Raw genomic sequence first — 20,829 nt, 5'->3', positions numbered from 1 at the left:
TGGCCAGGGCCATGTGGCCCATTCCTCTTGGTGACCACAGGACTATGCCCCGAGCTGCATTTTGCTTTAGGCCAGAGGGTTTTTAAAGTGCATTTGAATCCACGGAGAGCAAAGCACAGGGGGAACCCGCTGCTGGGGAAGGGCGTACAGGAAAGGGTGGCGCCTCGCCTCTCTTCTCGTGGTTTCTACTGACGTGCCAAGTGTTTGATCTCAGCTGAGCAGTGGCCATGGCACCACTCAGGCACCTGGGACCCCGTGAGGAAGGTGCTGGGTTGGGCAGGCATGGGCCCTGGAGCTCTACGGCTTCCCGGCTGAAATGGCCCACCTCCTGCTGGCTGAACTGCTCGGCCTATTGTGCCAGATAAAGACAGAACTGAGCAGGGGACACACAGGCAGGGCACTGAGCATCAGAACCAGACGTGCCTTCTTACTTTACTGGGTGGCAGAAACCAACACGTCAGGTCACACAACGATGAGCCCAAGGCCACTCCAAGAGAAAAATCAGGGAGTGAACCTCCAGGCTCAAAGCCTTTGTCCTTCCAAAGGCGCTCCAAGGGCTTTTCTTAGATTGGGTGAGAGGAAAAGGGAAACAAACACAGGGTTCCTGGGGTCACCTGGCCAGTCTCTACCCCTGCGAATAACGACATTACTGAGCATTTAGTACGTGCAAAGCTCCACCCTAAGCACTGGACGTGTATGAACTCACAACAACGTATGAAACAAGTACGATCATCACCTTAATGATGGGAAACTGAGAGAGGGAAACTGAGAGCATAGAGAGGCTAGGTGACTTGCCTGAGATTGCAGCTAGTGAGTGGTGAAGCCAAGATTTGAACCCCGGCAGTCCAATTTGGATGGAGTGTGTGTGTGCGTGTGTGTGTATGCATGTGCGTGGGCGGGGGGATGATTCTTCTTTACTTCACTGAGCTGTGGCCTGAGTTTATGCAGCATCATCTGCCTCCAAAGCTAGAATCCGGTGACACCATCCACTCTATTCCGTGCATCTTTCAAGTGCCTCCAGCGTCAGTCCTACTCCTGGCCTCATCCTCTCTCAGTCAGATGCTGTCAGTCTTGGCCCCGTCTCCCTACCTCCAGCCACTCCCCTTCCAGCCAGTTGCCTCCAGAGGGACCTTTCCACAAGGGACATCTAGCCACACCACGCCCCTGCGAAGCACAGCAGCCGTGCCCTCCTCCTGGGACACAGCAGGGATTGGTACATGGTTTGGACTGCAAGAAAACCCGCCACATAGCAAATGTTGATTAAACAGCACGTGCAGGAAGCTTGGTGCTGGGCTAAGGGCTTTGCGTGCGTGGGGTCGCTGTGTCCTCTCTACCCCCGATATTTAGAAAGAGGGGGTGTGAGGACTCACACAGCAGCGGGCTCCCAACTCCTGCACCTCCTTTCCTCTCTCTGCTGTGCCCTCTCCAGAGTGAGGACAGTCCCCATGTGACTTCTTTTGATGCCCCATTTGCTCGCCTTTCTCTCTAGATATCTTCTTGAGGCCAGAAAGCCCAGAAGGCTGCTTAGCCAGCCTGCCTTCTGACCGGTCCATGCCAGTGCCTGCCAGCTGCCGAACGTCTTGATCATCATCCTCGACTGTGGGTCGTTTTTGTCACTTCCATCATCCCTGCCTCCAGAGCAGTTCTCCAGGATGCCACCTCCGGGCCAACTCACCAGCCACGCCCCTCCTCCATCTCCGGCCGTCTAGAAGCAGCATCTAACCCGCATCTAAACATAGTGGCCTCTGGAATCAAACACACCTGGGCTCCAGTCCTGGCTCTTCATCTTTCTGCCTCTGTGTCTCTGATAAGTGACCTACCCTCCGGGAGCCTCAGTTTCCTCATCTGCAAAAATGGGCATGTAGGACCTGCATCGTGGCATGTTGTGAGAGTTAAGTGAGAAGTCCCGTGAAAGGGCTCCCCACTGCACCTGGCCCGGGGCAGAGTGGACTCCTCTCACCATGACCACCCCAGCTCTGCAGCTGGACGTGACCACCGGGCCGCTGTTACTCCTGACCCCAGGATCCCCGGGACAATGACCTGAACCCTAGGCACTGCGGTCCAACCCCCTCTCCCTTCGGCACTAGGCTGACTCAACTCCGCACATGTGCTGAGACCCTGTGCTCTTTGAAAAGGGGCAAGAGGACAGAAAATAGTATTTGTTCAGGACTGACTCCTTGCCAGCCACATGCCACGCCCACGCAGTGGCTGCCCTGACTCAACAGCCCCGTGATGCGGGGAGCGCAAACACGAGGGCACCGGGGCTCAGGGAAGTGAAGTGACCTGCCTGACATCCCCGAGCTTATACGCACGCCACTCGGCCCACTCCAGATCCTGTGTTCCGCCTGGTCCAGGGGCAGCTTTCAGATAGGGAGAGGGGCAGAAGGAGCACTGGACTAGGAGTCCAGAGTCCCAGTGTCCTGTTCTGCAAGTCACTTCCTTTCTCTGGCCTCAGCATCTTCCTCTGCGAAACGATGGAACAGGAGTTTGATGACTCATCGGTTCCCTCCGTCAGGCTTGAACTGGATGGGCCTTTGGAGGGCAGAAGGAGCGATCCCACTAAGATGCTGAAAGTCTGCCGGAGGCCAGGTGCCAGCAGCCCCTCCCTGGCCCTCCCAGGCAACGCAGCTCTCCAGGGCGGGATCTGGCTTCGGCTGGCTCTGGCTTTTTAGCAATTAAGGGGCATAATAAATATAGCAGCTCATAAACAGACTACCTGTATTTATTACGTACCACATTTGGTACAGATCACATCTACTGGGTAGCTTGCGGAGTGCAGGGCTCCCAAACAAATGCAATGAAAGGAGCATGTCTCCTGGGAAGAGCCTCTGACAACCTCGAAGGTGAGGCAGGTAGGAAAATAGATGACGTGCGCCGGAGAGCAGACGGAGATGTCGAGACCCAGGTCCAGGGCAGGGTACGTGGCTGGAGAGACGGCCTTGGTGCCTGACCAAGGATCAGAAGCCCAGCCCTGCCAGGCTAAGCAGGTGCCCTGGGGCAAGTGCCTAAACTGCATGCATCTAAATTCCCTCCTCTTTAAAATCAGCATAAACACAATGCTTCCCTCACAACGCATGGAAAATGCTGAGTGCAGGATTCGACACATGGGGGCTAACGATAGTCGAGCAGCTCAAATTCTTACCGTGTGCCAAGGACCACACACAGTCTCAAGCCTCAGGAAGCTCCAGGATAGAGGTAATGCCACCTCCATTATCAGGTGAGGGAGCTGAGGCTCAGACGGGTGCCATCACTCATCCAAGGTCACAAAGCGTACAAGCGCCCGAGCCAGGATGTGAACCCAGGTCTCTCCTTAATCTGGAGCCACAACTCTCCAACATCATTTCACACCTCCTGCGCCACCTCATGTCCTGCCGCTCAGGGCAATCAGCCTTTGGGGCCATCATCCGCCTCCAGGCTGAAGTCAAAAGGCCACTGCCTGCCAGCTCCACCTGCCACCAGGGGTTTCTGAATGTGGGACACACCTCCTTAGCCAACTGGCCGGACACGAGGGGCGGACCAGGGAGCCTCCAGTCCCCACCTGGACCTGGTTGTTAGCTCCACTCACCCACAGAGCCTTTTGGAAGTTAAGCGCATCATAGCCCAGTTCCCTAACTTGCCTCAAAGGAGGGTGGGGCACATAGTTTCTGGAAGGGGGGCTGAGAAGAATCTTGAGCCTTTGAAGTCCCAGGGCTTAACTGATGTTCAAAAGGCACTTATGAAGGAGACCGGGGGTCCCTCTGCTGAAGGGAAATGACGCACCCTCCCTGGGGCCAGGGCTGACAGGCCCACTGAGGTTTCCCCATTCCACAGAGGGGACGGGGACCGGGAGGGCAGAGTATCAGTGTGGGCGGGGGCTGCGGGGTCAGACCGGGCTTGGTCCTTCCGCTTTCCAGCCTCACGGACCTCGGACACGTCGCATAACTTCTCTGGGCCTTTGCGTTCACGTTGGCGAAATGGGGCCAGAAATGCTGACGTCGTCAGGAAACTGCGCGGCCTGAAGACTGAATGGTATTCTAGAGAGAGCTCTTTATGCCACGCCTGACGCTCCGTGGCTCTGCCCCTTATTTCCTCCCTGCTGCGCAGCCGCGAGGCGGCTCCTCTCGCTGACTCTCCCAGATGCCAGTACACCGAGTTCTCAGGACACGGGAGGGTCCTGATGCGGAGGGTTTCTGAATGGGGAGAACGGTTCTCAAACTGGGTTCCCTGGGGCTAGCACTCTCTTAACGCTATTTTCAGGGTTTCCATGAACACCTCAGGAATCACCCCCTCACCCCGGGGCCGGCTCAGGGGTCTGCCCCCAGGGTGAGCATGGGTGGGGAGCCTGCTGCCCTGGATCTCAGGTCACGGTGGCGCCTGTCACGGTGCCCCCTCGCCTGGCCAGCTGAGGACTCTGGGCTTACAGACAGGCGTGTTATCATTCAGCACGACCCCGACAGTCAGAGGCAACCGACTGTTTCTTGTGCGACGAAACCAGGTGTGTCAGACCTTTCTGACCTGTCGGAAACTTTTCTCCGACACTCCCCCTTGTGTCACCACTGCTTTAGAATCCGGGGCTGGTATAATTTATGTCACCGGCATTTCAATAAAGAAGTGCTCAGTCATGAGAAGGGAGGGCGGCACTGAGTGGCCTGATCCCCTCACTTGGGAGATGAGAAAACAGGCTGAGAAATGGAAAAGGGGTGTGGCCAAGCTATCACACCGGTTAGTGATGGAGGCGAGCCTAGGGCGCTGGCCTTGAAGCCCAGGTCAGGGCCCCGTGGATGCACTGCCTACTCGGTGTTGTCCTTATTTGTTTTGGTAGCACGTACCTTCCCTTGTTAGAAGGCATGCTTCATAAAGGCATGGACTGGGGCACCTGGGTGGCTCAGTCGTTAAGCGTCCGACTTCGGCTCAGGTCATGATCTCACGGTCTGTGAGTTCGAGCCCCGCGTCGGGCTCTGTGCTGACAGCTCAGAGCCTGGAGCCTGTTTTGGATTCTGTGTCTCCCTCTCTCTCTGCCCCTCCCCAACTTATACTCTGTCTCTCTCTCAAAAATAAATAAATGTTAAAAAATATATATATAAAGGCTTAGGCTTGTTTTGTTCACTGCCATAATCCTAGTGTCCAGAGCTGGGCCTGGCGCATAGTGGGGCCTCAATTAGTACGTCGGAAGGAATGAATAGAGGGAAAAGAAAAGGCAGAGACCGGTACAGATCTGCAAACCAGAGAAGCAGACCGAGACGAGTCAGAAAGAGGGAAAGACGGAGAAAGACAGCGAGAAGTGACACAGGAAGAGACAGACTGAGGAAGAGCTGGAGGGGGGCGGACGGGGGCCAGTGTCGGGGGGACAGGGCAGAGGTGCCCACAGAGGGAGCATCAGGTACTGACTTGTCACCTGGACAGGTCTTTCGGCGTCAGCAGGTCAGAGTCTCCGGTCGGAGGGGTTCTGGTGTGTTCTTTTATCGGCCCAGCTCGTCCTAGAAGAGAAAATATTCAATTACTATAGGAAGTCAATAAGCAGCAGCCGCGTTCAAGAAGCTGTTTATGAAAACCCGCCCTAAGGACGCACACAGGGCGAGCGCCTCGCTAATCGGGGCCCATCAGCGCTAATGAAAAGCTCTCGGCATCCGGGCCCACTCCAGCTGGGGAGGCCCGCACGGGGTGCCCGCCCTCTGCCCAGACGGCAGCTCCCGGGTCCCCACAGGAGCTGTATGGGGGACCACATCTTTAAGAGCCTTTCAGTTTCCGGTATGGGCTTCGTCTATGCCGATGTACTGCGTGTGGCTGATGAGCTGAGAGGAGGCAGTGGGTGTGGTGGCCCACACGCCTGGATGACACACGGATGCCGCCTGGGCACCTGCGGTGATGCCTCAGTAGAGACTGCCGGCAGGGCCCTGTTCATCAAACTCCCTCCCCAGAAATCCGAACTCCCGAGAGAGAAATCTGATGCCGGAAAGGGTTCCTTAGCCTCACGTAAGGATTTGCCAGAAGGCTCCTTTAGAGAGCCACATCCCAGCAGTGGAAACGAGGGTTTGGTTTCAGGAGCCAAATGGGCCCGGATGGAGGCTCATGTTCTACCACACCTGTGGGCACCTCCCCGGCCGGGTCCTGCCCAAGGAGGATGCAGAAAAACGAGGCCGGGGAAGCTTGGGCCTCGGTGGGCATTCTCGTGGTGGGGGAGGGGGAGATTCGGGGGGGGGGGTCCTCAGGCACCAGTTCAGATTCCATCCCGTTCATATGGGGTGGTGGTTGCAAGATTCCTCTCCATCCATCCATGCACCTGCTCAGGAGACACGGATTGGCACCTACCACATGCTGGGTGCCGTGTTAGGAAACGGGGTTGCAGGTAAGCTCACCCTCATCACGGGATGGCGTTAGGGAATGGAGAGGCCGGTCAGCTCGCCCCTGTGTTCGGAGGAGGAGATCAGAGAGACAGAGAAAGGGATGACGATGGGGCTGGGGACCCGCAGGAAGGTGAGCTAACTGCCCATTGGCATAACTCCACTGGGGGCAGTAGGGAGGTTTCACGGGGAAAGGGTGGCGCGGGTGAGCAAGACTTGAGGAAGTGTGGAGGTGAGGCTGGGCAGACGGAGGAAAGGCAAGAGGAGGGGCCTCCCTCCCGAGAGCCCCCTGGTGCCCCTGTTTGGCCTAAACACACACCCACGCGGCAGGCTCGTCCACTGCCTGCCTCTGTGTCTGCCGCGAAGCTGTGGGCTACACGCTCACATGCATGAGCTCACGGGGTGCTCCCAACACGTGGAAGGAGCGATCACACCAGCATCGCCATTTGCCGAGAGGAAGCCAAGCCCTGGAGAGGAAACGGCTTGTCCAGCATCACACAGCTAGGAAGGGAGGGAGCCCGCATGCAGACCCAGGAGTCAGGATCAGACCCAGCGCTGGGAGAAAGTGCTTTGTCCGCCCACGTGTGAGAACACTGAAGCCTCATAGCAGCCGTGCTAAGAGGACTACTGGCCTATTTACAGAAGGAAACTGAGATGTACAGACATAAGTGGCAAAGCTGAGCATCCTCCCGAGATCCCAGGAGATTCCAGGCAAGATGTCAGAAAAGCCGTGTGGGGGGCCAGGAAGGGGAGGGGCAGAAGCCCAGCCCCATCTGGCCTAAACGGTGATGAATCCCCTGAAATCGGCCGTGGGGGTGAGGGAAGGTTCTGTGTACTCTGCCTCCTAGCCGGCAGGACGCTACCAGCAGGGTGGACACAAGAGGGCTGGCGGGGGGCAGGGAGAAGCCCCCCAGGGCCAGGCAAGGTCCAAGAAGCTCTGGAACTTTGTGGGGGGGATGGGTCACTGGGCAAGATAAAGCCAACGCAGGCTCCTTTCTAGAGCTAGGGTCTCTGCGGTCCTAGGGAGAGGGGCTATAACGCAGGCCTGGCCCTGGGGCTCAGGGACACAGGGAGGAGTCAGTTTTCCCCTCCCCTTGTTTCTCCCCTGCCCCAGACCAGCCATGGTCCCCCACCATCACCATTCCTGCCCAGTCTCCCAGGCTGGCAGCTGCCCTGAGCTCATCTTCCTCTGGACACTGAGGCTGGGACGAGACACCGGCTGACACACAAGGCCCACCCAGCGACAAGGAGGAGGCACTGAACTCCGTTTGGCATCTCTCAGCCTCTTCTCCACTGGATATCCCCACCCATCGTACGCCGGCTCCTGGGCTGAAATGGGCTTACCCCTCTTTCGAGTTCCAACCGCTCTGAACAACCTCCCGTCTTTGTCCTTCTTGCTCCCCCAGCCCCTGGCCTGGCTCCTGTTTTCGGACACAGCAACGAGCTGCATTAAGGGGAAGCTGGCAAAGGGCAGCCGAGGCGATGACTTCCACACGCACCCCATTGCTGCCGGGATGGCACCTGCCTTGGCCAGCTCCCTTGAGACCTTCAGAAAGTCACTACTCTCGCTGAGACGCCAGGCTCTCCTCTGAAAACCGTGATCCTCAAGTTTGAAGACAAAGGTGGTTGTAAGAATTCATGATATGAAGCGCATGAAATTAATTGATAGGATTTGGAAACCTGCAAAGCGCTCTTCCCACGGGGAGCTGTTATAATCGGCAGCGTCACATATTGGAAATAAGAGGACGCCCAAACCACATCCCCCAGTTATCAGTGGGGGTGGGCATGGGGGAGAACCATGGGCATATGGCTCGGTCAGGACGGATATAAACATCTTTCCCCTAAGTGGCCTCAAATTCAAAATAACTGCTACAATTTTGTGATGACCGACCTAACAATAACTAATAGTATTGAGTGTTATCCATGTAGCAGGCTCTGTTCAGCATTTCTCCTGCATTTTCTTGTGTACCCCCATCTAGGGGGAGGCACCACTATGTTTCTTTCTTTCTTTCTTCCTTCCTTTCTTTCTTTCTTTCTTTCTTTCTTTCTTTCTTTCTTTCTTTCTTTCTTTCTTTTCTTTCTTTCTTTCTTTCTTTCTTTCTTTCTTTCTTTCTTTCTTTCTTTCTTTCTTTTTCTTTCTTTCTCTTTCCTTCCTCCCTCCCTCCTTTCTTTCTTCTTTCTTTCCTTTCTTTCTTACTTCTTTCTCTTTCCTTTCTTCCTCCCTTCCTCCTTTCTTCCTTCCTTCCCTTTCTCTTTCCTTCCTTCCTCCCTGCCTCCTTTCTTCCTTCCTTCCCTTTCTTTTTCTTTCTTTCCTTCCTCCCTCCCTCCTTTCTTTCTTCTCTTTCTTTCTCTTTCTTTCCTCCTTTCTTTCTTCTTTCTCTTTCCTTCCTTCCTCCCTTCCTCCTTTCTTCCTTCCTTCCCTTTCTTTTTTTCTTTCCTTCCTCCCTCCCTCCTTTCTTCTTTCTTTCTTTCTCTCTCTTTCCTTCCTTCCTTCCTTTTATTCCTTCCTTCTCTCTTTCTTTGTTTTCTTTCTTTCGTTATTTCTTTCCTCCCCCTCCCTCTTTCTTTCTTTCTTTCTTTCTTTCTTTCTTTCTTTCTTTCTTTCTTTCTTTCTTTCTTTCCTTCGTTCCTCCCTCCTCCTTTCCTTCTCTTTCTCTCTTCCTTTCTTTCCTTCCTCCCTCCTTTCTTTCTTCCTTCTCTTTTTCTTCTTTCTTTCTTTCTTTCTTTCTTTCTTTCCTTCCTTCCTTCCTCCCTCCCTCCTTCTTTCCTTCTCTTTCTTTCTTTCTTCCTCTCTTTCTTTCCTTCCTCCCTCCTTTCTTTCTTCCTTCTCTTTATTTTCTTTCTTTCTTTCTTTCTTTCTTTCTTTCTTTCTTTCTTTCTTTCTTTCTTTCTTTCTTTCTCTCTTTCTTTCTTTCGAGAGAAAGAGGAGGAGGGGCAGAGAGACAGAAGGAGAGAGAGAGTCCCAAGCAGGCTCCATGATGTCAGCACAGAGGCTCCATCTTGAACAGGGAGATCATGACCTGAGTCGAAACCAAGTGTCAGTTGCTTAACTGACTGAGCCACCCAGGTGCCCTGGTAAGTACCATTATTATCCCATTTTATATATGAGGAAGCTGAGACTCAGAATATAAATAACTGGCTTGAGTTTCTTCACATGGCTAGTAAGACATGGCCATGATTCAGGTCCAAGCTGGACTCCAAATCAGAGCTCCTGACAAGATACCAGCCCATGGAGAGAACACCAGGAAGAGGAAGTTCTATGCCTTAGGCTCCAAAATTTCCAATCCAGGGCTGCTCTATCCTGAATCAGGCAACCAGGCAGACTCCCAGGGAGCCGGCCCCTGTGCCAGCTGGAAGCCTCCTGGGGACGACCCAATCTTGCCATCTCTTGACAGATGGAGGCCCTGAGGCCCAGAGAGGGGCAGAGACGAGTGAGGTCACCCAGCGCCTCAGGGTTCTCCTGTGCAGGCCCCTGCCTGGGCCAGACAGCTTTATTAACCTTGCCCCTCCCACCGCCCCAGATGGCAGCTCAGTTCCATCTGCACAGAGCGGGCGGGCCTGGGAGGGGTTCTCTGATTAAGAACAGCTCAGTTCATAAATCACTCCTTTTACTTTCACTGCCCCCAGCCCCCGGGCATACTTTCTGGAGAGCGAGGAGGAGGCAGGTGGAACTGAGGGAAGCCCCACGGGAGGAAGCACAGGCGGGTCCGGGCTGGTGTAGAGCCGAGAAATGTCATCGTGCAAGCACCCCGGCCAGGTGAGGGCTCTGTGGTCCAGGGCGGAGCCTCAGGGTCCCCCGGGAGCCACCACACCTCCAGCAGCCTGGCTTCCAACCAGCAGGGCTCTGCTGAGGGCTCACCTCCCGAGCCTCCCCGGCTCCTCACCCGTAAGACGGGGGTCCTCAGAGCCATTGCGACCATGGGGGGGGGGGGAGGGCGGCGAGGGAGGGGACTGCTGGAGCTGAAGCACTTTGGTGGCTGTACAACCAGTCCCTTCCTTCCTGCAGGCCGGGCCCCTGCCAGTGCCAGCCCTGGGCTGGGTCCAAGGCACAGACACCGGTGGCTTTCCTCCCTCCAGGACCCACTCAAATCTAGTGCCAACCAATAACCCCGCCCTCGGAGAGGCGTGTTCACAGCCGCACCAAGTGCTCTGGGCGGGGAGCACAGGGCAGCGGTGATGCGCTGTGTCATTTGTTCACCTACAGCGATCTCACCTGACCCACACGCACCCCATCACGAAAAGCCCTGCAAAACAGACAACCCTGCCATCACTCCCCTTTCACGGACGGGCAAACTGAGGCTCCAAGGGGCCTCAGGAAGGTCCCAGAGCCAGAACCCGGCACCACGTCTGCCCGACTCTAAGACCCGTGTTTGTTTTCCTTCATCAGGACGTGGGGCAGAGGCTTGTCAGGATAAAAACGATTCTTGCCATCAGGTTCAAAGCCGAGGGGGGAGGATTTATTCGCTCACTGGCTGGGCCTGCTGGGCCTCCTCCCAAGACAGACGGTCTCATAAACAAGCAATTGGCCCGCAATCCTGGCGTGCCTGGTGATGGCACGGACGTGGGGACATGGACACAGCTGAGCGGGGGATAAAATCTAATTAGGCTCCTGGGGGTGGCACCGCGAAGGTTCACCCAGCCGAGCCCGGCATGGATGCAGAGGGATTCTATATAACAGGCTTCCCTGCCCCCAGACTCACCGAATCCGTAAATGCCGAGGGGACGGAGCGTCTGATCTGCACCGTCTGGGAAGGCCCCGTCTCCAGGGTGTGAGTCGAACCAGCTCTGGTCTGGACGCCTGGTCCCTGCCACAACCCCTTCCTCTGTCCCAGACCTCCCGCGGGGCTGTTTCCATCAGAGACCCTTCACAGACCGAAGTGCCTCAGTAAGCGTTACCTCCAACTCCCTCTTTTCACATTGGATGCTGAAGCCCAGAGCGGGGCAGGGTCTTGCCCAAAGTCACACAGCACAGCTGGAGGAGGCAGGAGCTCCCGATTTTAAGCTCTTCCCCCACGCAGGCAGCCTCCTAAGACTGACATGTTAACTTATTTTGGCTTCGGAAAGGATGGGGCACACACTAACTCCTGAACCCTCCCAACCCCCCGGGAGATGGGCACTCCTGCTCTACAAAAGAGGAAACTGAGGCTTAGAGAGATGAAATCGCTGGCCCAAAGTCACACGGTAGGTTGGAGGAATTGTTAGGACAAAGCAAGATTCCTTGTCCTTCTGCACAGGCTGTCTTCCAGAGGTGTGGCCCTGGGAGCTTTGGGCTGCGGCCACCCAGAGTGACCCTTGCCACAATGCATGCCTCCCATTCCTTCCATGGGCCCCGGCTGGACTGAAGGTGCTCACCCCAGACCCAGGCCGACGGCCCCATCCTCCCGCCTTTGCCCGGAGACCACCTGTTTGCAAAGGCCTCCGGGGACACAGGCTCTGTACCCTCCCGCAGGGACTTTCATTTGCCACCGTCAAGGTGCTGAAGGCAAGGCAACCAATTTGAACTTGGGCATGAGCAGAGAGAAGTGGCTACTCTGTATCAGGCCCAGGATTTGGCCTCAGGACACCAGAGTCCAAAGGCTGGGAGGGAGTAGGGCAGGGCAGAGTGAGGACGCCGCCCCCCCCCCCCCCCCCCCGAGCTCCCGTGTCCTCAGGTCCCTCTGAGCCCCCAGCAAAGTTTCTCTGACAGCCAGCCACTGGCAGTGATCCAGTGATCCAGTGATCCAGGCAAAAGTAGGCGTGTGAGGAGGAAAGGAGAGGGTAAGACTTTCCGAGCCAACAAGGAGGTTCCCGGTCCCCAGGGGAAACCCTTCCGGGTTGTGGCAGGGATACTCAGGTTCTAGGAGATGGTGTGGCTACCAAGGGGATGAGGAAGAAAGCCAGCCTTCCAGCGGTGAGCAGACAAGAGATTTTAACTCTCTGGAAACCCTCCTGCCTTTGGAGAGAGCCTGGGGCTGGGGTGGGGGTGGGCACAGAATCTTTTCTGCCTCCCCTGGAGGTCTGAGATGAAACTGAATCCAGGAAAGGATGAGCCCCAGTGTCCCCTTGTCAGGAGCGGGCGCTCTGGGTCCTTCGCCACCCACCCCAGCCCTGAGTCACCTTCCAGGACCAGAGAGACCAGGAGGGGCCTGCAGGTCTGGGGTCCTCCCATTGGGCTCACTTCCTGAGGGGCACCCACAGGACAGTGTTGGGGGAAGAGCCCATCCTTAGGGTTTTCTTTTTCTTTTTTTTAGTTTATTTATTTTGAGAGAGAGAAAGAGAGAGAGCGAGTGAGGGAGGGGCAGAGAGAGAGAGAGAGAGAGAGAGAGAGAGAGAGAGAGAATCCCAAGCAGGCTCCGCACCACCAGCAGAGAGCCTAATGTGGGGCTCGAACTCACGAACCTTGAGATCATGACCGGAACTGAAATCAAGAGTCAGACACTTAACCGACTGAGTCACCCAGGCGCCCCACCATCCTTATGGTTTTCTAGCACATCTGTGCCATCGGGAGAGGGAGGGTTCTACACAAAGGAGGTCACCCCCATCTAATAGCCAAAGACATTAGCATCCAGGGGAAGAGGTCCCCCCAAGGGCACACAGCACAGTCAGGGCTGGATGACATCATCCAGACCCCCAGCCTGGGTGCTCCCTGCCACACTGGGGGGCAGCCTTGGCATATGCTGGGGGTGGCCTCAAAACCCCACCTGGGGAAAGCCTATGGGAAGGGTGAATGTGGAGACGGCAGGAGCCACACGACACTGCCTCCATGACTGGAAGGGACAGCGATGTGGAGCACTGGATGTGTCCTATGAACGTACCGTTGTTGTTGGACCTTTCCCCCCAGACGTAAGGCCTCAGTGGCCGGAGCTGTGTCTCCCACTTCCCGTGAGTCCCTTCAGGGGACAAGAGGATACTGGATGGAATACTGTCGACATAATAACTGCTCCTGCTTCACACGCACCAGAGACCACGCTGAGCACTGTTCCAACATCATGTACGATGGGGGAACTATTCCTGAATTACACCAAGGCTCAGAAAAAGTGAGTGAGCTTCCCACAGTGGCCCAGCTGGCAAGGGGCAGAACCGGCTTCAGACCCCAGAAGGCACAGTGCTAAGTGCTAGGGCATCTACTGGCTGACAACACAACGCAGAGCGAGTGGCAAAGAGAAGGAACCGGCAGGCAAGAGTCCTGGGTTCAAGTCCAGAAAACTCTGCACAGCCTGCCCTCTCTCTAACCCTGGTATCCTTCCTCTGTTTCCCAAGGCCACTGCATCTCTAAGCCAAGTGGGGAGCGTGAGCCCTCATCCCTCCCTTCCCACATTTCATCGCCCCTCAGGGCTGGGAGCTGCAAGAGACCCTTTGAAAGACTTGGAAATCCATCCCAAAATATGCAGGGCTGTTGCTGGGGCAACCTGGCTTGCCACGCTGCCAGATTTAAATATTTAATGGCTTCTCGGGTATTAAGGGGGCCTGGGAACCGGGCGGGAAAGGGCACAGGTCTGAGCTGGGGTGAAGGGGTGGGGGGACCCTGGCAACTCCTGTCAGAGAAGCCCCCCTACGCCTCCCTCCCTCCCCCCTCCCGTGCAGAGAAGGGCGCTGAGGGCTCCTGGCTCTGTAGCTGTCTTTAGTGTCCGACAGGATAGGGCAGATTGTGGCTGGGACCCAAGTAGTGGGTGAGACCCAGAATTCCACTGCTGGGGTGAAGGGGGTAGGTGCCAGAGTGGGGGTTCTCTTGTGCAGGTGGACAAGAGAAACTGACTTTTTTTGCATACTATGCAGTTGGCACTGTGTAAAGTCCTTGCCTTCTCTCCTTTGAGCCTCACTGTAATCCTAGGGGGCAGCCTATTATTATTCCCAATACAGCTGAGACAGCTGGGATCAGAGAGATGCAGTGACTTGCCCAAGGCCACACAGCTATTAAGTGGCGGACTTGAACCCAAGGCCGTGGGCTCCAAAGCCACTGCTTTCTTCTGCTACATCTACCAGAAGCCAGGCCAGAAACAGTAACAGCTAGCATGTATGAAGCCCATTCTATGGGCCAGGCACTGTGCTAAGGGCTTTACATCTTCTTTTTTTTAATTATTTTTTTAATGTTTATTTATTTTTGACAGAGAGAGAGAGAGAGAGAGAGAGAGAGAGACAGAGCATGAGCGGGGGAGGGGCAGAGAGAGAGGGAGACACAGAATCTGAAGCAGGCTCCAGGCTCTGAGCTGTCAGCACAGAGCCCGACACGGGGCTCAAACCCACAGACCACAAGATCATGACCTGAACTGAAGCTGGACGCTCAACCGACTGAGCCACGCAGGTGCCCCAGGGCTTTACATCTTCTAACTCACTTAACCCTTCCAACGGCACTGGAAGGCAGGCACTGTTACCCCCATTTTGCAGATGTGACAACTGAGGCCCCAAGAGGGGAAGTAAGTAAGACACCAGGACCACAGGTAGGCAAGCAGAGGAGCCTGGATTCAGGCCTCCACAGTCCGCTCCGGAGCTGGTACCCTTCATCCAGCTCTCCTTACCCCGCATTTAGAAGGGTGTGTAACAAAAACAACAGATTAGTTCGTTAAGATCAAACTTAAGATCTTTTTACCCTGGTGCTCTGTCCACACCCTCCCAAGCTGGGTAGGATGGCAAGAGGAAATTCTCCCAACAACTTAGTGATAAACATGAGTCAGCTTGAGGTCTGCCTTCACTGACTTGCTCTACACACAAGACACATGTACACAAACCCACACGGACAGCACACGCAGACACAGCCACGCACACATACACTCACGCACAGACCCGCGCACACAGACAAATGTACTGACATATACAGACACACACACACACACATACACACTCACAGATATGGCCACTGGTCACTTTCCCGCCTAATTGCATTAGCCATAGTGTCATGAAAAAGACATCCAAAGTCATCTGGCCCACACCTCTGCCCACGTCAAGAATACTGGAAAGGGGCAAACCAATTTGATCTCACTCTTAAAGTTCTTCAGTAAGGAGGCTAAATAAACCGTGCCGTTTCATTCTGATGTCTCCTCAAGTAGGGAAGTTCCTTCTGGCATCTCAGCAAATTCCATCCTGCTTTACATTAATCACAACACAATTCTTTCCATTAATACCCTGCTTTACAGCTCCCTTCTGTTTTTACACTCTTGCTTAATCCTCACAACCATCCAGCCACGCAGGGCAGAGATGATTTTAATTTATCAGGAGTAGGGCCCAGAGTCGTCAAGGAGCTTGCTTGAGACGACACAGCTAGCTTCCCACCTAGGTGTCGTGCCTTCTATTTGGCTGCTGATGTTACCCTTGTTTCAAGGAGGCCAGGCTGCTATCAATGTCCCGTCAATTTCACCGTGCTCCTCTCTGCATTGAGATAAGCTCAGCCTGTGTTCAGTGAGGGGACTTCCCTGGCCCTGGCTCACCTCCCTGCTGTCTACATGATGCCTGGTATAGCATGGAGGGGAGGTCCCTCAAAGCTGGGTTACCCCAAAACCCCACACCCTGAGATGTGCTGGGGCAGATGGGTGAGGCTTACCCCTCCTCACCCACCAGGGTGGGATCCCCGAACTACCCCTCCCCTCTCCACCGCCCCCCTCGCCGCCCCCAGGGCCCAGGAACTGTTGCTGGAGCAGAAACCATGCCTGCCTCCTCCCCGCCAACCTCCTGTCTTTGGGGGTCACTGCCCAAGTTACATCTGCTTGGTAATAAATATTAGAGGCACTGGGTCTTCCCAGGGCAACTGCAACTGATTCCAGTCACCTGGCCCGAATTAAAGAGGCCACAACCCCTTCCCATAAGAGGAATGACTACAGGTATTTGCAGCTCAAGTTCTGGAGGGCCAAGAAAAGACAGAGCTCCTGCCTGGCTGAGAAAAGCCTGTGAGGAAATGAATCAAAGGAAAATCTGGGGCGGGGCCTGAGCAGACAGGCAGGAGTCAGAGAGCCCTGTTTTCTTTCCTCCCCATAAAAAAATCAACCCAGCCCTAGGAGCCCTAAAGAAAGATGCAGGTCAGGGATGGGGAGAGAAAGGGCTGGGCTAGAGTGGAGACAGGTAGGGGGTGGGGGAGGTGCTCAGACAAAGGGGAATGAAGACATAGTCCATCCGTCTACAGAAGCCTGGCTACCAACTCCCACCAAACATCACGATTTCCAGGCCAGAAAAGGTGCTGGCAGTCCTGGCCGGAAGCCTCGGGGATGAGCAAGTATTCAATCTTAGAGCGTGCCAGGAGAAAATTTCTACTTCCTCCTGACAGTATGGTAATCATAAAAAAACAAAACGTCAGGTCCTGGTTTCTCCTTCTGTGCAATGGGACAGAGATCCCCACCTTGCCCTTCCCATGAGCTGGTGCTGGGCAGGATGGGAGGAACCAAGGGAAGGATCTGGCAGGTGCTCACCTAGAGCGGAGGTGGCTACTTTTCCCTTAGAGGGCCAGGTAGTAAATATTTTAGGCTTTGCAGACCTACTGTGTCTGTCACAATGATTCAACCCTGCTTTGTTCGAGAAAGCAGCCACAGAGAGCACGGAAAGGAATGGACATGGCTGTGGGCCAATACAAGTTTATTTACAAAAGAAAAAAAAAAAAAAAAAAAAAAGACCAGGCAGGGTTTGGCTCACCAACTGTGGTTTGCGGAGCCCTGACTGACCCTGAGGAATATTTAGGGACTTACCTTGGGTTAAAGCTGCAGATTAGAAGTGGATGTGGTTCCCCTGTGGCGCAGGGGGGCAGAGAATGGGAGAGAGAACAGAACCAGGTCCCAGAGAAGTGGGTTCTAGCCCTGGGCGCAGGCTGTGCAGCCCCTGCCAACTCCCAGCACCTCTCTGAGCCTCAGCAGCTTCTCTGTGCCCGCAAGGACAAAGACAGAAGCACCTCCCCAGGTTATCGAGAGGGTCTGAGGAGCCCCGCGGGGGTGGTGGGCAGTGCCCTCAGCAATTAGCAAAGCCCGGCTGGGAGACTAACTTCACTGCAGCAGGCAGAGCTCCGGCTGTGGCCCTGGCAGCGGGTGAGGCCCACTTAAGAGTTCCGAGTGGGGCATGCAAGGGTCTGAACAGCACTGGGAGGAGCTTTCCAGCAGGAGGCGCTGAAGGAGCTGGAGCTGGTCACCCTCTGATACCACGGCCGGACCCTACTGCAACTCATTTAATTTTTGCAATAAGCTATGAAGCGGGCACAATTATTATGGGGAAATGGAGGCACAGAGATGTGAAGTAACTTGCCCAGAGCTGCACAGCTACTAGGCCGGCATTTAGAACCCAAGCAGTTCCAGCATCTGGGCTCAGCTGGTGTCTAAGAGGTCTCAGAGCTGGTGGGGCAGACCATTAAATTCTCCAGAATTAAGAAATACACTAGAAAAGAGGGTATGGTGTGGGGGGGGGGGGTGGCGGGGGGAAGGCTTGGGAACTAGTCTTTGCTTTGTCAACAGCCAACAGCATAACCTTGAGCAAGTTTCTTGTCCTCCTTGGGCTGCTCTGGGGAGGCAGCATTGGGGAGTGGCCAAACGCATCAGAGTGACCAGGGGAGTCCTCTCTCCCACTCACTCACTACCTGTGTGGCTTCGGCTTCTCTGAGCCTCTGTGTACCCTGTCATCTTGTGTATGTGAACATCGAAGAGACCACTCTGCCCAAGACATGGGAAAGCGTTCAAGAAGCTGGAGCTGCACCATCATCCATTCGGAAGCCATACCTTTTGCTCCTCCGTCCTGGGCCCTGAGCCAGGCTCACGGCTCCCACTGCCAACACTGAGCAAACCTCTAGGTGTCCTCGGTTCCATTTCTGGGTGGAAAGGATTCAGGTATTGTCCTTTCAGGAGTGGAAATGGTGGTCTGAATATTTGACGAGCAGACCCCATCCTTTAAACATGTAAACACAGCTCGATGTGTAGCTTCCAGAGCTAACAAATGCCCAGGGAGTAAAGAAGTCAGGGCTCCAGAAGGCTCAATGAAAAAGAACTCTGGGGGCAAAGGAAGGTGGGTCTCACCCCCGCGGGCACTAGATCACAAGGTGCATGGAGTGTACCTGAGTTTGGCAGTGAAGGCCACGCACCCACTCGAGCACACTGGAGTTGCCCCGCAGAGCACAGACAGGAGAGGTGCCTGCCACCCATGTGTCCCCTGTGAGGCCGGGGTGACAGCACTGAGAAAAGGGCTATGGGAAGGGGCTTCGGGCCTGGCTCAAGTCAAAGGCACACTGGCACCTTTTTTGCAATTCCTGAGACGTAAGGATAAAAGGTATTGTCTTTAGTCCGGTGATCAGGGTTCAGATTCCAACTTTATGGCCAGCCTGTGCCTCTCCATCTTAGAGTCTTGTCTCTGCCACTGTCTGCTCTCTCTCCCGTCTAGAAGTGATCTCATGTGTGTGTGTGCACGCGCGCACACACACACACACACACACACATACAGCCCATTTCCTGGGGAGGCGGAAGGCTACCTGCTTATGTCAGCTGAAAAGCTTCTTTGAAAGCACACCTCGCTGGGGGCCTGGACATAAGTCCCCTAGCCTAGCCCTGGAACTGTGACCCCCAGCAGGCGGTGGCCGCAGTTAATTTAGAGGCTCGGCATGTGTGAGCCCTTCTACAAAGCTGGCTTGCCCAAGGCAACCTCAGGTCTGCCCGGGCCCTGCTGGGAGGAGGGGGTCCTGGGGCGCTTCCTTGCTGGGAAAAGGAAGAACCTGGCAGGTGTTTCATTTCCCCCTGGCTGCCCGGTAATTAAGAAAGGAAGACTCAGCCAGTTCATGGGGGCAGTGATCACATGGGGATGGGGGGGGGGGGGGGGGACACACAGAGCAGGCTTTAGAAGGAGGCTGTCCTAGGCTCCAGCGTGACCTTGAGCAAGTCACTTCGTGTCTGAGCCACCAGGCCCTGACCACGTGTGTGGAGCTGGGTCACGTCCAGGGGGACTCACGCAGCAGGGCTATGCTGTAGCTATCACGTGTGTTGGGGGAATGACTTTGAACTTTGCTTGAGGCCATTAACCTCCCCCATCCTCCCCACCACCACGTGCCTCCTTCCTTGGTGTAATTCTGAATAGCAAATGCTGTTGGAGAAGAGATTCCATGGGAAACAGTCTTAGGTGAGGCATCGTATCAGACTTTCTAGGGTAGATGTTCCGGTAAGAGACAAACTTCAAAGAGAACCTAGATCCCGTTATGTGAGTGAGCAGGGGCGAGACGGGTGGGGCCGAACCACCTCCTCGCCGTGTACCGTGGGGCTGCAGCGCCTCCCCAGTGACGGGTAATCGGGGTGATGCAACGTGGGTGCACCCAGAACCAGGCCCGGCATATAGCGGGGGCTCCTGGAAGGTCCACTCGCATTGCTGGGCTCCAGGCGGCCGGAAATGTCTGCCTGTTCACATGTACCCCAGTGAAGCCTTCCACAACCTTCTGGGTTCCCAGACCACGAAACTAGGACAAAGCCCTTCAACGGTGAGAGAGCCTTACAGGATTACAGCTGACCTGTGTGAACTGGAAATCCCCAGGCTTTTTTCTTTTCACCCTTCTCTCTGCTACTTTTCAATTACCTCACACCATTTTAAGGTCATGTTTCTCTCTGAAACATGGATTTAGGGATCCTTGGCCCAATTTCACCAGTGATGCTCAAAGAAATCTTTCTTCCCAGGTCGCCCTGTCCTGATCATGCGGTTACAGATGACTGGCTACTCCCAGAGGGGACTGGCCCTCCCTGGCAGTGGCAAGGGTTCAAGTTCATCCCCAAGAACGGTAGGCTGCTTCTCCCTCTACCGCCCATCTTTTTCCCAGCTTCTCCCCCATCAGCGAGGCTCGGCTGACTGGGCCAGGATGGAGGGGGAGGCAGTCAGCTGTTGTCCAGTCAGAGGAGACAAAGAGCTAGGTGACAAGCCATCCCTTACCAATAGTAGAGAGCCTGGCCCTGAGGCTGCCACTCGTCCCTTGCCCAGAGACAACCTGACCCAGAGTCAAGAGCTGTGGCTGGAGGAATCCTCTACCCCCTTGTTTACTTATTCCCGTCAACATTTATAAGCCCCCTCCCCCATCACTGAGCTCATCTCCACCCACCCTCCTTCTCCCTCAACCCACTACAGCCATACTGGTCTCTTCCACACGGCAAGCACATTCCTACCTCAGGGCCTTTGCACCTGCTGGTCCTTCTGCCTGGGACTCTCTTTTCCACACGGCATAATCCCTCATTTCATTCAGGTCTCTGATCAGATTCCTTAGGACGTCCATCCCTGACCACTCCCACCCCCCTCTCCCCACCAGCCTAAAATAGTCTCTCCCTCTAGTCACTATCCGACCCTTTGTTGTTGACGCTTATCTCCAACAATGTTTTCTTCCTGTTATTTATCTTCTCTCCCCTTCCTCTGAATGCGGGGGGTGGGGGGGAGCAGTGACTTTGTTCTGCCTGGTTCATTGCTGAATCCCAATGTCCGGTACAGCACCTGCCACAGTGTGAGTGCTCAGTGGATATTTGGGGAAGGAAGGAAAGAAGAGAGAGAAGAATGAATCTCTGTGTGGGCCTCTTATAAACTTCTGATTTAACCCTTGCTAAAATCTATTGAA

The 20,829-nt window shown here is 55.0% G+C and overlaps 1 protein-coding gene across 6 annotated transcripts in view; it reads right to left on the bottom strand.

Annotated features, from left to right (window-relative positions):
• The window catches only part of TSPAN18 (tetraspanin 18), a 187,640-nt gene that overhangs the window by 20,018 nt on the left and 146,793 nt on the right, over positions 1-20,829 (bottom strand). For 5 of the 6 annotated variants that reach the window (XM_058688730.1, XM_058688728.1, XM_058688731.1 and 2 more), the window contains one exon: positions 5,368-5,456. The gene's annotated coding sequence lies outside the window, so the exon portion shown is untranslated. The remainder of the gene's footprint in view (positions 1-5,367; positions 5,457-20,829) is intronic. The other variant, XM_058688729.1, reaches the window with a different exon arrangement.

Source organism: Neofelis nebulosa, chromosome 10, assembly GCF_028018385.1.
Source record: "Neofelis nebulosa isolate mNeoNeb1 chromosome 10, mNeoNeb1.pri, whole genome shotgun sequence".
Classification (NCBI taxonomy): domain Eukaryota; kingdom Metazoa; phylum Chordata; class Mammalia; order Carnivora; family Felidae; genus Neofelis; species Neofelis nebulosa.
The sequence above is the reverse complement of the archived record's forward strand: the minus strand, read 5'-3'. Positions and strand labels throughout refer to the sequence as shown.